The following is a 15875-nucleotide window of genomic DNA, read 5'->3' as shown; positions in this document are numbered from 1 at the left end:
TTTTTGATTTTATTATGGAAAACATAGTTTTTAAGCTTGTATGTCAGCTTGTATGCCTGAGGGCCTGAGGATTTGTATGCCTGAGGATTTCATAGAAGGCAAGCCCCGATGCCTATGGAAGGCATCGGGTGCCTTCTCTGCCATCGGGTCCCCGCCACTGCAGCGTGGGGACCCGATGGGGAAGCGGAGGGCACGCGTACCCTTCGCAAACCCTGTGCATGCTGCCGTCAGCTTCGACCATGGCATACAAGGGGTTGATATGCCGGCATCTGTGTTTTCACTGATAGCAGCGTATGCAGCAGGGGTCTGGCTGTCAGTGACTGCCAGACCCCTGCCGCTGATCAGGCACAGCACCTGCACCCGCCCGATTAGCCATCCGTACATGTACGGCACTGGTCCTTAAGTCACGTCCTTAAGGGGTTGAAGAAAAAATCAATAACTAAAACGAATCAGCTTCCTTGAGCAGTGAGTAGCTGCTGCTCTAGAAACTCGCCTTTGGTCATAAATCTCTCCTGGCCTGTTGTGTTGCTCTGAGTGATGGCGCAAGTGAAGAGGTTTTGTTGCTGCTACCTGCTGCGCCGCTCAGGTAGCAATGGCAAAGGTGTGAGACTGACAGGGCCAGGCAAGATGTCAAAGGGAACCGGGGAGTTTGAAGTAGCAGGGCCCACTGCTTTGTGCTTAAGGAGGCTGATTTATAAATAAAATTAATTTCCATAAACCAATGTGGTCCTCTCTATTGATGACATATCCTATAATTACTAACATTTGACATACTGTGTTCCAATGGAGATGGCTTAAAATGTATTTGACAATACAATGGAAAATCAATAGCAATGGTTAAAGGTAAATGGTCCATGCCTCTTTATATATAGATCCAGGCTATATAGGTCCAGGCTGCACTCCAAATAAAGATTATATTTATTCATGCAATGCAATATTTCAGCTCTCAATGCTTGAGAAAAGCTAATGGGCTTTTTTATTAATTGTCATAACAGCATAACAAAATTAAAAAAAGTTATAATTACAGATACCCTACAGCTTTTATTCCGATGCTTACCAGTTTCAGCTGGTCTCTGCTTTCTGCTCCCCCTTGACAAATAGGAAATGGGAGTGGCAGGAAATCAGTGAGGAATAGTTATTTTTTTATATTCTTTATGCCAGTAAAAATGGACAATCCTTTTAACCCTTCATTGTTATCATATAACTGTCTTATTTTGCAAAATTATTATCTAATTAAAGTGGCACTTTAAAGGGCTCCAACTGGCCTGAAAATGTGAGTATGGAACTATGAGGTCTCCCATGACTGTCTCTCACTCTCTCTTTTCAAAATTTGTGCAAATCGAATCAGCAAAAATTCATATTTGGATCATCACTTTGAAGCTTTTAATATTAACTGCTTGTGGGGGCGTCCATAAGTACACAACCCCCTAAACACCCACACACAGGCAGAAAACGTGTTTCCAAGTGACCTACAGGAACATTTATAGTAAAAAAACAATTCTGTATATGGAACAGGGAGGCAGACATAAAAACTGTATTGTATTCCCTCAATTCTAAAATCATCATTGGGGAACTATTATTCTGCATTGTGAGGAGGTTTTTCTATTTCATAAGAAAATTGTAATAGTATTGTAATATATTCTTTTCAAATTCTTCTCCGTTAATCATTGAAATGTAAATAAATTATGCAGAGTTTATTAAATCTATTTTTATTCACACAGTAGGAAGAAATAATGGAAAGCTAAAACTGGTAGAGATACTCTTGTGGTTGTGTGTAATCATTCAATCTCCAAAGGCTGTTTTGTCATAAACAGCCTCATAAATCATACTATGGCTTAACCATTACGGAAGACATTTAGCCGTAATATGTTTCCCCTTACCTACAAAATCCAATGAAGTAAATTAACAAACGCCATTTTCAAGTGTTTAGCTTATCTTTCACAGTAAAACAATACAAGTCAGATTCAATATTCTGTGAAGAAAGCTGAAAGCCTTCCATTAAAACCATGTTACCTTAGAAATTCCTGGAAATAAAATGAACACATAGATTTTAGGGAAGGTGAGGATTGTCCATCTAATAGAACATTGCGAAAAGATGACACAGACTTGTCAATATCAATCAGACCTTGTACAAAGATTTATACAGTATCCCGTACAGAACAAATCTTGGCAGTATGCACAGCAAAAAAGTTCTCACTTAAATTGTAAGTTCACTTTTAAACAACATTTTACAATTTTATAAGTTAATTATACATTTATTGACTAATATTAATGAATAATAAATAGTTTATTTCTATAAATTAATATAAAATTTTTAATAATAAATAATTTGAATAAATAAAACTTCATTTGGCCACTAGGAGGATATTATTTATTTTAAAGATGTTCTTATGAACATTGTAATTCTATGGGACATTCATTTCTGCTTTAAGAAATACTTTAATAAAACAATAATTTTGTAAAATGAATACAATTCTCTCATTGACAAATTACCTTCAGCTATGAAAACCTCACAATGTCTTCATTCTTTAGTGGTTTACATTGAGCTTTTGTGGAAACTACTCTTGCTGAAAGCAGAGTTTATGTTAACTGTCAGATATAATTAACATTATTATAATTAACATTTATCTAATGAACTGTGTCACTATTTTGAAAATTGTCAGACCTGAGTAAACTCATTAACAAAAAAATGTACCTAGACAGAAATGTCACTGTCAGGTCAATGTCATGTCAGGACTTTTGACTGGCATTTTTCTGCAGGATAATTTTTACCCACACACAGCACACGCATCCTTGGCCTGCATAGTCACTAGATTTATTGCCAATCAAACATAATGATGGCTGAAAATACATCAATTAAATCAGTATGTACCTTTCTTTTATGTCTTGGAAAGTAGCTCACACACACAGTTTCTGAATAAAAAAAAGGCTCTTTGTTGTGCTTTAAATGAAAACAACCAGAAGACATATGGTAAATCCACTTTACCAAATTAGGAAAAAATTGTAAAAAGAGAATATTTCATTTCTGTTTGTCTCTACTGGTTGGTTTGGTGCTGTGCATCATGGCCAGAGGCTAATGCATTGTAACATTTTGGATATCCTAAATCTACAAAAAAAAATGCACAGTCTGCTGAGATTCCTGCATAAACACCTCTCTCTCTGTACTCTGAGGGTGGATAAGTATTTGATAAAGATTTTCCTGCCATTTTTCAGCAAAAAGCCAGAAGTGGATCCAACAGGAAATAAGTAAAAATCCTTTGAAAAAATCCTTTAAAAATATTTTTAATTCCTTTGGAATCCACTTCTAGCTTTGGCTGAAAAACATAAAGTAAATCAAAACCTCTTCCAGAAAACTTTTTATAGGTATACTATTCAGAATACAATTTTTTTTTATTTCAACTTTTTATTTATAATATCAGAAATGACAGCCACCATATCAAATACAATAGATGTCTATCTATTCAGTATAAACCCTTGTCAAATAAGACCATTTAAAAAAACTGAAACATGAAAGTTCCCCTGGTGGCGCGAGGAAAAAAATAAAATAAAATCTACCATAAAGACCACAGTTTGGACCATACTTCTAGTTTGTTTTGGGAAATGTAGCTAATCTTTTTTTATATGCCTTCACTTTATTAACCAAACTAAGCCAGTTATTAATGTCCGAAGCGACTCTGGCCATCAACCCACGTGCTATAATTACTCTAGCCAACATAAGCACCATAGAAATAAGTTTAAGCTTATAAACTGAACCCTGATCTTTCTCTATATCCCCTAGTATAGCCACTTTAACAGTAAAAGGCAGCTGTACCCCCAACCTATTTTTGACAATTCCATATACACCCTGCCAAAATACCTGAACATATCTGCAGTGCCAGGAAAGATGTATGAAATTGGCGAACACGTGGTACCACCTAGGGCAACCTGAGTTAATCCCCCCATGCATTCTAGCTATTCAAGCCACTATAGCCAGTGTGCAAAATTAACCTGTATTACAGTATAATTCGTATTTACTAAGAATCTGCTCATATTCCTATAGATCCTTCCCAATCTGTCTGCACCAGTCCAGGAACCTCACATTTCCATCTCACCCTGCTAGGAAATGAAACCTAACCTGCCAAGCAAAAGATCAATTTCCTGTATATATGTGATAATTTGATCTTGCCCTCCTGTGCCTTAGTCAATATTCCTATAAATCTATTATATTGTACTGAAAATAATAAATATTGACCTGTGAGAGTATAAGCAGAATATAATTGTCTATATCTAAACCAATTAATCTTACTAATGCCTTCTAAGTGAGAAATATAATCTAATTTAAGAATAACCCCATCCCTAAAAAGTTGAGAAATATATTTAATACCCAAATTTATCGAAAACTTATCTTGTGACAGAATCAAAAATTCACCCAAGTGAACATTTCCCCAAAGTGGCGTGAAGTCTAGTGCTGCAGTGACTTCTAATTGCTTTCTCATAAAATCCCATACTTTTGTTAGAAGGTATACGATGGCATGGCATGTACAAAGGTACTCTCCTTAGCTTCAATTGTCCAGATTCCAATAACTCAAATATACTTTTATATCCTGAGTTATAGACTAGATTTTTTGACACAGGCTAAGACTGCCATTCCCTTATCTTTTGTAGCTGGGCTGACAAATAATAACCTCTAAAAAGGGTTAAGCCAAATCCTCCTAAACTAGCAGGATAGTGCAGATATTTACATGTTTTCTTCCCCAGATCAGCTCAAAGGATTCCTGTGGCCCCAATATTCTCACTCCCCCTATGTTATCCAACATCAGGTCATCCAGAGGTAGTAAAATAGTCTTGTTCCAGTTAATATCCAACCCTGATTCCTCCACCCTTTGAATAATCTTTGGTAATGTATTCGGGGTGTCACTCAAACAAAATAACAAACTAGAATATCATCAGCATATAAAGAGACTTTATCTACACTCCCGTCCTCTGTAAAACCTCTTATTAATTCATCTTGCCTAATCTTTAAAGCCAAGGGTTCTAAAAAAAAAAGATTAAACAGGAGAGGGGATAAAGGGCATCCCTGACGCATACTTGATAATAGGACAGATGGAGTTAACAAACCATTACCACTAATACGGGCCGTCAGGTTTGTATAGAACATTCACGTCAGATTAATAAAATGTTCCCCATTTTCCAAAATGCCTCATTGTTGTCCACTCCACCCTGTCAAAGATCTTTGTAACGCCCAGTGACAGGATGGAGCGAAAGCACCCCCCCCACCCCCCGTTACCTGCATACTAGAAAAAGGCGCCTTATGTTATAATGAGTGCTTTTCCCCGGAATAAAACCACATTGATCAGAATGTATAATCGACTCTGTGACTTTGTTGAGTCTAATAGACAATACCTTAGCAATGATTTTAATATCTGTGTTAGGCCTTTTGCACACGACAGTATGGTTTTTTAGTATTTTGCGGTCCGCAAAAAATGGATCGGCAAAAAATACGGATGACGTCCGTGTGCATTTAGTTTTTTTGCGGAACGGAAAGGCTGCCCCCTGATAGAACAGTACTATCCTTGTCCGTTATGCGGACAATAATAGGACATATTCTATCCTTGAACGGGACGGAAAAATGGAAATGCGGAAATGGAAGGCATACAAAGGCATACGGAGTACCTTTTTTTGCGGATCCATTGGAATGAATGTTTCCGTTTACGGTCCGTATACGGAACGCAAAAAAAACTAAATGTAAACAGAAAAAAAAAACATTTGTGTGCCTTAAGCAGAGATATTGGTCTGTATGCACTGGCTTCCAACAGATATTTCCCCTATATACTATATAGCACCCGATGACACATGTTTGGCTCAGTCTTAGTCAGAGAGAGCTGTGCTGAATAAGGGACAGATAGTGTAGGGAGTGAAATAGTAATATTGTAGTAAAAAAACTTGTAAGAGACCCAAAAGTCCTTTTAAGGGCAGCCTAAATATCTGGAACATTCAGCGCAATTGTTTGGTCGCTGGTGACAATGACATTACCAGCGCTACACCTCCTGTATAACGTTTGCGCATCCTAGATATCAGTGACATTAATTCAGTGTAATTTTTTATTAGCCACTGGTGACAGCGACATTACCTGCGCTATACTTCCTGTATAACGTTTGTGCATCCTAAATATCAGTGACATTAATTCAGTGTAATTGTATATTAGCCGCAGGTGACAGCGACATTACCTGTGCTATACCTCCTGTATAACATTTGCACATCCTAAATATCAGTGACATTCATTCAGTGGAATTTTTTATTAGCCGCTGGTGACAGCGACATTGCTTGTGCTATACCTCATATATAACATTTGCGCATCCGAAATATCGGGGACATTCATTCAGTGTAAATTTTTATTAGCCATAGGTGGCAGCGACATTACTTGCGCTATACCTCCTGTATAACGTTTGTGCATCCTAATTATCAGTAACATTAATTCAGTGTAATATTTTATTAGCCACTGGTGACAGCGACATTACTTTTACTTGTGCTATACCTCCTGTAGAACGTTTGCACATCCTAAAATTATCTGTGACATTCAGTGTACTTTTTCATAGGTGCTGCTGACAGTGACATTATCTGCGCTACATCTCCTGTTTAACATGGTTGTGATTATTTTCTTTAGTACTGTCTCCCTGCATGTTCTGGGAGGCCATTCTTGTTTTAGCCACTGGAGATTTTAGATATTTATCAATCTTGGATTGTCCCCCTTCTGGTCTACTCCCTGAGTGGTATTTTGAAGAGAACAGTTCACCAGATTTTCTACTGCTTTTGGGGGCAATAATCTATTAGCAAACTTTACGAATGTAACTTGGAGGAGCTTAGAACCTGGAGCTTCTGTGTACCCCACTCCCAAAGTGCAAAGCTGCACACACAAAATAAAAAGAAAAAGGAGAGAACACCCTACTCCCATAGGTTTTGGGGGTCCAAACTGGACAAAAATAGCTTTCATGGAAATGGCAGCTCTTCAACCGCCTCAGATCAAACTTGGAGTTTTTCACCACTGCCCATTTTGAGTGTCCCCTTTCCTTTGGTTAGGCATCTCTCTCCCCACCCTCCCCTCTTACCGACCCAACAACACAGGCAGCGCTGACAATACCACCTGGTTCAAAGCCAGATTCAGCCCAGGTGCTGGGAGGGGTGGTAATTCAAGCCAGAGAGAGGGAGGAGCATTGTTCGCTATCCTGTAGGGGCAGAGGCTGGAGCAGTCCACAATCCTCTTCTCACGCCACCAACCGCTGGTAGCGGGGAACACCTCCAATCTTCAAAAGGCGCCAGAAGCGGGGGGCAGCAACTGACACTGCAGCAGGTAGAGGCATCAACAGACAACAGTCCCGGACATCAAAAGCGGTGTACACTCACGAGCAAGCGGGTGAGGTGGGCGGATAGGTTGGGGAGTACGGCACGCGTACGGCATTACGTCATGCAGCCATGCTCAGATGATACTATTTTTGATGCATTATTTATGATAATATTATTAAAGCTGGATTCTTATGACATCACAAGATGTTTTCTCTGAAAACAATAATCAATGTAATTTATAATTATTCATTTTTTTCTCCTTTTTTTTCTCCTAAGTCCTGTATGCAAATTGATCTACCCCATCCCCCTTAAATTTATAGCTTTCAGAAGTTATACCCTGTTTATACTCTTGAATGAAAAACTGATCTGACCTAATTGTTAGGAGAGGTCAAGTCTTCAAGGTCTTTTATAGTGCATCCAAAGTATTTATATACTGTGTGATGGGTCTTTTGTGCTCCAATCTAGTTAAATACATGTTCAATAGTGTCATATTGATTTCATTTCATACAAAGGACAATCTGCCATATAATTTGGATGCTCATTAGAAAATAAATGATCAGTGACTTTGACTTTGCAACTTCTAACTCTTTCATTTTGATTTTTTTTAAATAAGTATTTGCCTATTTAACACTGAGCAATACAAGTTTTAGTAATTTTTATTTTGCATTATGGCTTCACTAAATTGTACTTTTAAATGTAAGCAACTTTCATAAACCAATACTACAAGTATAGATTTAAAAAAAAAAAAATTGCAATATATCTTATTAGAAAAAATGGCTGTTTTTCTTTCTTATCTAACTCATTTCCTATTCATATGCCTCCTGAACGTTTTACTCTTTGCTAATATCCATCTTCAGAGAGGAAACAGCTTTTTAGCTTCATTGAGATATCAGGTTACAGTTGCCAATAGAAGTCTAGAAAAGGAGAGTATAAAGCAGCTGCAGTAGAAATATAGACAGAGAGGTGTGCTACATAGAATTAGGGGATTGGGAGAGGTGTCATACCAGCTAGTGTCCTATTCCCTCCTCCATCATCACCATGCTGCTATGGATAATTATAACTTAATCTTTCACTAAAGCTGAAAAATTGTCTCTGTGGAGACAAATTCTAGCAGTAAATTCAGAGTGAGTGACTGGTTTTGGAGATGTGAGGGACCTGATCAATGAAAAAAAGAGCTATTTTTCTATAATAAGATATATTACAAATTTTCTTACCTTCACTATTGATTTATGGAAAGTTGTTTATAATTGGGATACTCTTTAAGTCATAAGTTTGCAGCAATGATAAGTAATATGAACAAAATGACACCTCATGATATTTTATTGTAAACCATGCAAAACTAAACAGATATTAATTATATTATCACTATTATTGCTTTTTTGTGGGTTGGTTAATTAAATCACTTTACAACTTTTTTCAGTGATGCATGTAGCTTTATTATATGCCATTTTTTTGTTTTTATTTTTCAGGAAATGTAAAAACATGAAAAATGTAGTTTTATTTTGCACAACTAAAGTGCAACTAAATACATTTTTAAATTCCCCATTCAGTTATTTTAGTTATTCTCATACAGTTTATGATTGCCAGGGACAGGAATAGAAACTGTCCTGTGGGCTAGTGGTAGTGTTCTTATTTATAACTTTGTCTTTTTTTTTTTTTTTTTACACTTTGTGCCCTCCTCATAAGGTCCTAACGTTATTTATTGTGTACTGTTTTTTAAATGAGATTTCAGTGCTGAGATTCCATTGAATAATGACTTAAGGGAAAATGAATGCAGGTTGGAAAATAATTGGTAAAAGGAATAAATAACTAAAAAGTTCAATGCCTTTTAAGTACTACCACCGATATGACACCCTAATGCTCTTGAAAAAGATTTAAGAAAACGCTTGGAAGCAAATAGCCCAAAAAGCATACATGACTATGTTTAAGCAAATTTTGGTCCAGCCAGCCTGTCCCGAGCCTGCCTATTTGTTTATCAATTCTCTGAATTTTATCAAGGTAAGAACATCATGTATGATTGATAAAATACAGGTAATGAGACAAGATAGTACAGACATAGCCAGACATATTGGTGTGGTAAAGAAATACTGGTAATAGTGGATGAGCGAACCTGAACTTCAAATGTCGGGTTCGTACCAAACTTTGTGAGTTTGGGTACCTGGACCCAAGCCCAGACTTTTTCACTGAAGGCCTGGTTCATGTTCGTGTTAGGATGATTTTATTATTTTCCATTATAACACGGATATATCGGAAAATAATAGCATTCTTAAGACAGAATACAAAACAATATGGCCATTCAGGAACTGAAGTTCGCCTGAACCCGGCAAACCCTAACTTTCAATAGGTTTGCTTATCCCTAGTGGTAATCTGATCAATCAATACCTAAATTGGATGCACATTACATATTATGTGTATTATGTCTGATATGGCAGGTAACAGACGTGCGGCGCAGAGGGGGAGGGAAGGGGAGAACCCTTTAACTAGGGAGAGGGAGGAGTGGTGACCCCTAACTCACCTAGGACTGGTACCTGGCTGCCCTGACGTGCCTAGACGGGCTGCTAACCCATATGCCGATTATGTGCCTTGTCCCTGGATTTCCATGAAATAAGCCCTAAGTAGTGAGTAGGGTGGTGGGTCCTCACCACTGAGACCTAGGGTATCAACGGGGAAAGGACAAACAACACAAACACCACAAACAATACAAGAAGGGAGACAACAAACAGGAGAGAACGGGTGATCCGACAGCACCAGTTCCAACAGCTACAGAGCAACTCCACCACAGGTCAGAATAGAAGATCTGGAAAGAAGGTCTATATCTGGCAACAAGGGAAGCAGAAAGGCAGAATATATATTTGCTGGGAGTGGCTGACGGAGAACAGCTGGGAGGAAAAGCTGCAGATTCTTAAATTAGACAAAAAGGATCGCAAACAGGGTTGAGCAAACCCGAACAGTTCGAGACGCAAACTTTACCTGGAACCAGGACCCCATTTAAGTCAATGGGAACCTGATTTTCACTTTATTATTTTCCGTTATAACGTGGATATACTGGAAAATAATAGAATTCTTAAAACAGAATGCTAAATAAAATGTGTATTGAGGGGTTAAAAATAATAGAAAAAATTCATCTCATCTACTTAATCACGTAGCGGATATCTTCTTTTCTTCAGGGCCTGCAAAAGGACCTGCAGTGATGTCACCGCAGGTCCTGCTGAATGAATGCATTCTGTTTTAAGAATGCTATTATTTTCCATTATAACCATGTTATAACAGAAAATAATAAAATCACCCGAACACTGAACCCGAACTTCAGTGAAAAAGTCCGGGTTCGGGTACTTGAACTCACAAAGTTCGGTACGAACCCGAACTTAGAAGTTTGGGTCTGCTCAACTCTAATCGCAAACCTAAGTAGGAAACCCTGGACCGGAATCCATTACCATTACTAGGTCATGGAGCGATCTCTTGAAACCAAGCGAGTAATCACCCGCTGATACCTTCTGACCCCATCCACAACAGGGTCAATGATAGGTCGTGACACCCTTGTGACAATGTGGCTGCTTGTGCAGACCTGTTTTAGTTAATCAATCATACAAAAAAAGAAAAGAATCTTGATAGTTATATAGTCTTGTTATTTATGGCAGGTTTAGTTGGTTTCTTTTACAATTCACTTTGATTATATTGACTTGACCTCCAGTTGGCCTAAATTACTTAGCAAATTATAGTTTTCTATGCTTCATCATAAAACCATTTCAATCAGTTGTCACCAGATTGTACCTGGGGCACCTGAGGCTAAATGCACACACTAAAATACTAAAATGCTTTTCTCTTTCCTTTTTAAAATCACAAGGCTGAAATCATACCAGCTTAAGAAACCCTTTACATTTGCCCTTTGAAATGACTTTCTACAGAGTTTTCTGCATTGACATGACTGCAGACTACTGTAGCTCATCAAGTGAAGGGAAAACATTTGTGAAATTTCAAAGCAAGTCTTATTTCTCCGTCAAATTTTTTACTACCGATTATTTTTAAGTATTGCATTGCATATTAAAAATAATTCAAGTATATTATAAATTAACTATGGTCCATCTAAATAGAAAAAAAAACAACAACATATAAACAGGGGGTTGCTAATTTATTCAAAAAATCTGACACCATCCTCAAAGTAATCAAGAATTGCATGTCTGAAATTGATCTGTAGGCAAAATCATTTTGCATTCAGATGTTAAGGTAAGCGTAAAATTAAATGGATCAATATTATATGTGACATATATTGTAATTAACAATCCAGCAATCAATATCTAGAATTTTATGCTTGGGATGAAGATTTAGTATTTTAGTTGAACATGAAATTCTTGCAAAATATTAAGAGTTTCTGGAGCATAGAGATATTTAAATTGTAGGATGCTACAGAGTTAAGAAAAATATATCCAGGCATGTTGTTATGTGTGGGTCCGTTGTACGTACATGTAGCCTTTTGTCAAGGAGAGGAGTTTAAGGCCAATGCACATATATACTTGTATAATATCCATGGTGCCTAAATAATACTAGCATATAGTACCCAAATAATATTGACATACTGTAAGTATTGACACGCAAGTACAGATATATTCATTAGTGTTGAAAAAAATGACTTTGACCCAAATTTCAGGAAAAATTTGATTAGCTGAGAAGCCAAATTTCCTTGTGCTTTGTGATAACAAAAATGTTTTTCCTGAAATGGTGGCAAAACCCCCCCAAAAAACATACCTCATCCATTTGCTCGCAGAGAGACTATCACAGCCATCTTGATTGAAGAACCACGTGAAATCTCAGTAATGACATCACAGCACCTGGCCAGCGGCCGTGACGGCCTCTTTGCGAGCAAATGGATAAGGTGAGTATGCATTTTTTTTTACCGGATTAACCCCTAAAAGGACGTAATTTTAATCTTAGATGCAGCGGTCAGCGATGAACACAGAATCTGAGTGGTTCAATGACGGGAGCAGCACAATCACTGTTCCACATCATTGTGCCCATTCCAAACAATGGACTGCGCTTTGTGACAAAGTAATTAATCACAAATCAAATTATTTTGTGAAATTTGGCGAAGCAGCTGAATTTAATTTTTAGGAACTTCGCTCCTCACTAATACACTACGTGCAGAATTATTAGGCAAATGAGTATTTTGACCACATCATCCTCTTTATGCATGTTGTCTTACTCCAAGCTGTATAGGCTCGAAAGCCTACTACCAATTAAGCATATTAGGTGATGTGCATCTCTGTAATGAGAAGGGGTGTGGTCTAATGACATCAACACCCTATATCAGGTGTGCATAATTATTAGGCAACTTCCTTTCCTTTGGCAAAATGGGTCAAAAGAAGGACTTGACAGGCTCAGAAAAGTCAAAAATAGTGAGATATCTTGCAGAGGGATGCAGCACTCTTAAAATTGCAAAGCTTCTGAAGCGTGATCATCGAACAATCAAGCGTTTCATTCAAAATAGTCAACAGGGTCGCAAGAAGAGTGTGGAAAAACCAAGGCGCAAAATAACTGCCCATGAACTGAGAAAAGTCAAGCGTGCAGCTGCCAAGATGCCACTTGCCACCAGTTTGGCCATATTTCAGAGCTGCAACATCACTGGAGTGCCCAAAAGCACAAGGTGTGCAATACTCAGAGACATGGCCAAGGTAAGAAAGGCTGAAAGACGACCACCACTGAACAAGACACACAAGCTGAAACGTCAAGACTGGGCCAAGAAATATCTCAAGACTGATTTTTCTAAGGTTTTATGGACTGATGAAATGAGAGTGAGTCTTGATGGGCCAGATGGATGGGCCCGTGGCTGGATTGGTAAAGGGCAGAGAGCTCCAGTCCGACTCAGACGCCAGCAAGGTGGAGTACTGGTTTGGGCTGGTATCATCAAAGATGAGCTTGTGGGGCCTTTTCGGGTTGAGGATGGAGTCAAGCTCAACTCCCAGTCCTACTGCCAGTTTCTGGAAGACACCTTCTTCAAGCAGTGGTACAGGAAGAAGTCTGCATCCTTCAAGAAAAACATGATTTTCATGCAGGACAATGCTCCATCACACGTGTCCAAGTACTCCACAGCGTGGCTGGCAAGAAAGGGTATAAAAGAAGAAAATCTAATGACATGGCCTCCTTGTTCACCTGATCTGAACCCCATTGAGAACCTGTGGGCCATCATCAAATGTGAGATTTACAAGGAGGGAAAACAGTACACCTCTCTGAACAGTGTCTGGGAGGCTGTGGTTGCTGCTGCACGCAATGTTGATGGTGAACAGATCAAAACACTGACAGAATCCATGGATGGCAGGCTTTTGAGTGTCCTTGCAAAGAAAGGTGGCTATAGTGGTCACTGATTTGTGTTTGTTTTGTTTTTGAATGTCAGAAATGTATATTTGTGAATGTTGAGATGTTATATTGGTTTCACTGGTAAAAATAAATAATTGAAATGGGTATATATTTGTTTTTTGTTAAGTTGCCTAATAATTATGTACAGTAATAGTCACCTGTACACACAGATATCCCCCTAAAATAGCTAAAACTAAAAACAAACTAAAAACTACTTCCAAAAATATTCAGCTTTGATATTAATGAGTTTTTTGGGTTCATTGAGAACATGGTTGTTGTTCAATAATAAAATTAATCCTCAAAAATACAACTTGCCTAATAATTCTGCACTCCCTGTATTCATCACATAAGTACACTCAATGCAAACAGTGAGCACATAGCACACTCATGACATACTGTACAAGTACGTACAAGTACACTCAATAATGGCATGCACGGACACATATAGATGTAATATATACATACAAATACATACAAAGACAAATATAGGTTACATACTGTGCAGCGACTCACAGGAATGAGTACAGTAAGGAAGAAGGGAATGATAGCGGCACCGATAGGAAAAATAGTGGTTCATAGTGGCGGTCACCACTCTGGCACTCCCTGGGGCCATGCAGCAGGGAGAGGAGGATGCACCCTTTTTTCCCTTGGGGTAGTCCATAACTCTCCTTCCTGTTGGTAGTTGAGATGCCCATAATGGTAGATGTTTGGCAGGGTGCAAGGTAGAAGGTCAGATAGAGTGGCGAATGGAGTTGACAGTAACCAGGCCAAGTTAAATAATAACAAATAACCGTCTCTTTACTGAGGATGATGGGAGATGCAGTACAAGCACATGTCAGGCACAATTCGGTGGTATCTTACAGAGCTTGCCTTTATCAACAGCTGTGTAGAGACAGCAACAATGATGGTAGTTCTTCCTGAGATTCCTTCTATAGAAACACTTTGCAATGTTCCCTATTCAACCATGGGGCATGCCTCCCCTCCACTCTCACCCAAAGTTCTGTTCCTTATACAGATTGCTCTACCTTCTATGAAAATGACTGTTCTCTTTCTCTCAGGGATAAGATCTCAGTTAAGACTACTTTCCCACTCACATTTAGGCTTTTTTGTTCAGGGCTCTAACAAGCGGTCCAAAACAGATCAGTTTTGCCCTAATGCATTCTGAATGGAAAAGAATCCGCTCAGAATGCATCAGTTTGCTTCCGTTCAGTCACCATTCCACACTGGAGGCGGACACCAAAAAGCTGCCTGAAGCGTTTTGCTGTTCGTCCTGGAATGCAGAACGAGACGGATCCGTCCTGACACACAATGTAAGCCAATGGGGGCGGATCTGTTTTAACTGACACAATAGAAAAGGGATCCGTCCCTTATTGACTTTCAATGGAGTTCATGACGGACATGTCTTGGCAATATAAGACATAATACAACCAGATCCGTTCATGACGAATGCATGCAGTTGTATTATTGTAACGGAAGCATTTTTGAAGATCCATGACGGATCCGCCAAAAAAACGCTAGTGTGGAAGTAGCCTAAGTTGTTATTTGGCAGCTGTTCAGTAGCCCCTTTCTGGCAGGATTCAGCCTCAGAAATGGTGCATTCATTGAGGAAATTTCCCTCTTGAGCTTGTTTGACTGCACCAAAACCCAAGGTCTAGTCGCTATTTTCTCAGGTTGAGAGCTCTCTGGATCACACTAGAGAGTTCTTAGAAGAGCAGAGCAAGTATGCATACTGGGTGTTGTAGTTTCACAACAGCTGGAGAGCCGAGGGTTGCCTACCCCTGCACTAGACTGAGTGGCTGATGCAACCACAACAGGTCTGCACTGATCAGCTCCCCACTTACAGGGGGTCAGGCTAGTCCCCCATCCCTCCCCACACAGGGCGTCAAGTGGTGCTACTCATATACAGCTCTAGGACTCAGGGCATAACTATAATTAATTATTTTTTACTATGGTGCACCAAACCCTTTTTTTTTTATAAACTGGGGTCTTCCTTAGTATTCCTTAGGAGTATTTGAAGTGGCCACAAACGTGAGCACTCTGCACAATACAGCCGTAACATATTTAATTTTAAAAGCACATGGAACATCTGTTTCATATGGAATGACAATTAGGCTGACAGAGTGATTCTGGAGTAGAGATGGTCTTGTGGTCTACCCTATAAATAAACCCGATCTGGCCGCCATTTTACATTCTGTGTTTGCCAGTAT

At 38.7% G+C, this 15875-nt stretch overlaps 1 protein-coding gene across 1 annotated transcript in view; it reads right to left on the bottom strand.

Moving 5' to 3' along the window:
- FSTL5 (follistatin like 5) overlaps nucleotides 1-15875 on the bottom strand; it is a 940713-nt gene that overhangs the window by 645051 nt on the left and 279787 nt on the right. The gene's annotated exons all lie outside the window — the stretch shown is intronic.

The sequence above is a fragment of the Bufo gargarizans genome, chromosome 1 (genome assembly GCF_014858855.1).
Source record: "Bufo gargarizans isolate SCDJY-AF-19 chromosome 1, ASM1485885v1, whole genome shotgun sequence".
Taxonomy (NCBI): Eukaryota; Metazoa; Chordata; class Amphibia; order Anura; family Bufonidae; genus Bufo; species Bufo gargarizans.
This window is presented reverse-complemented; position numbering and strand designations above follow the sequence as displayed.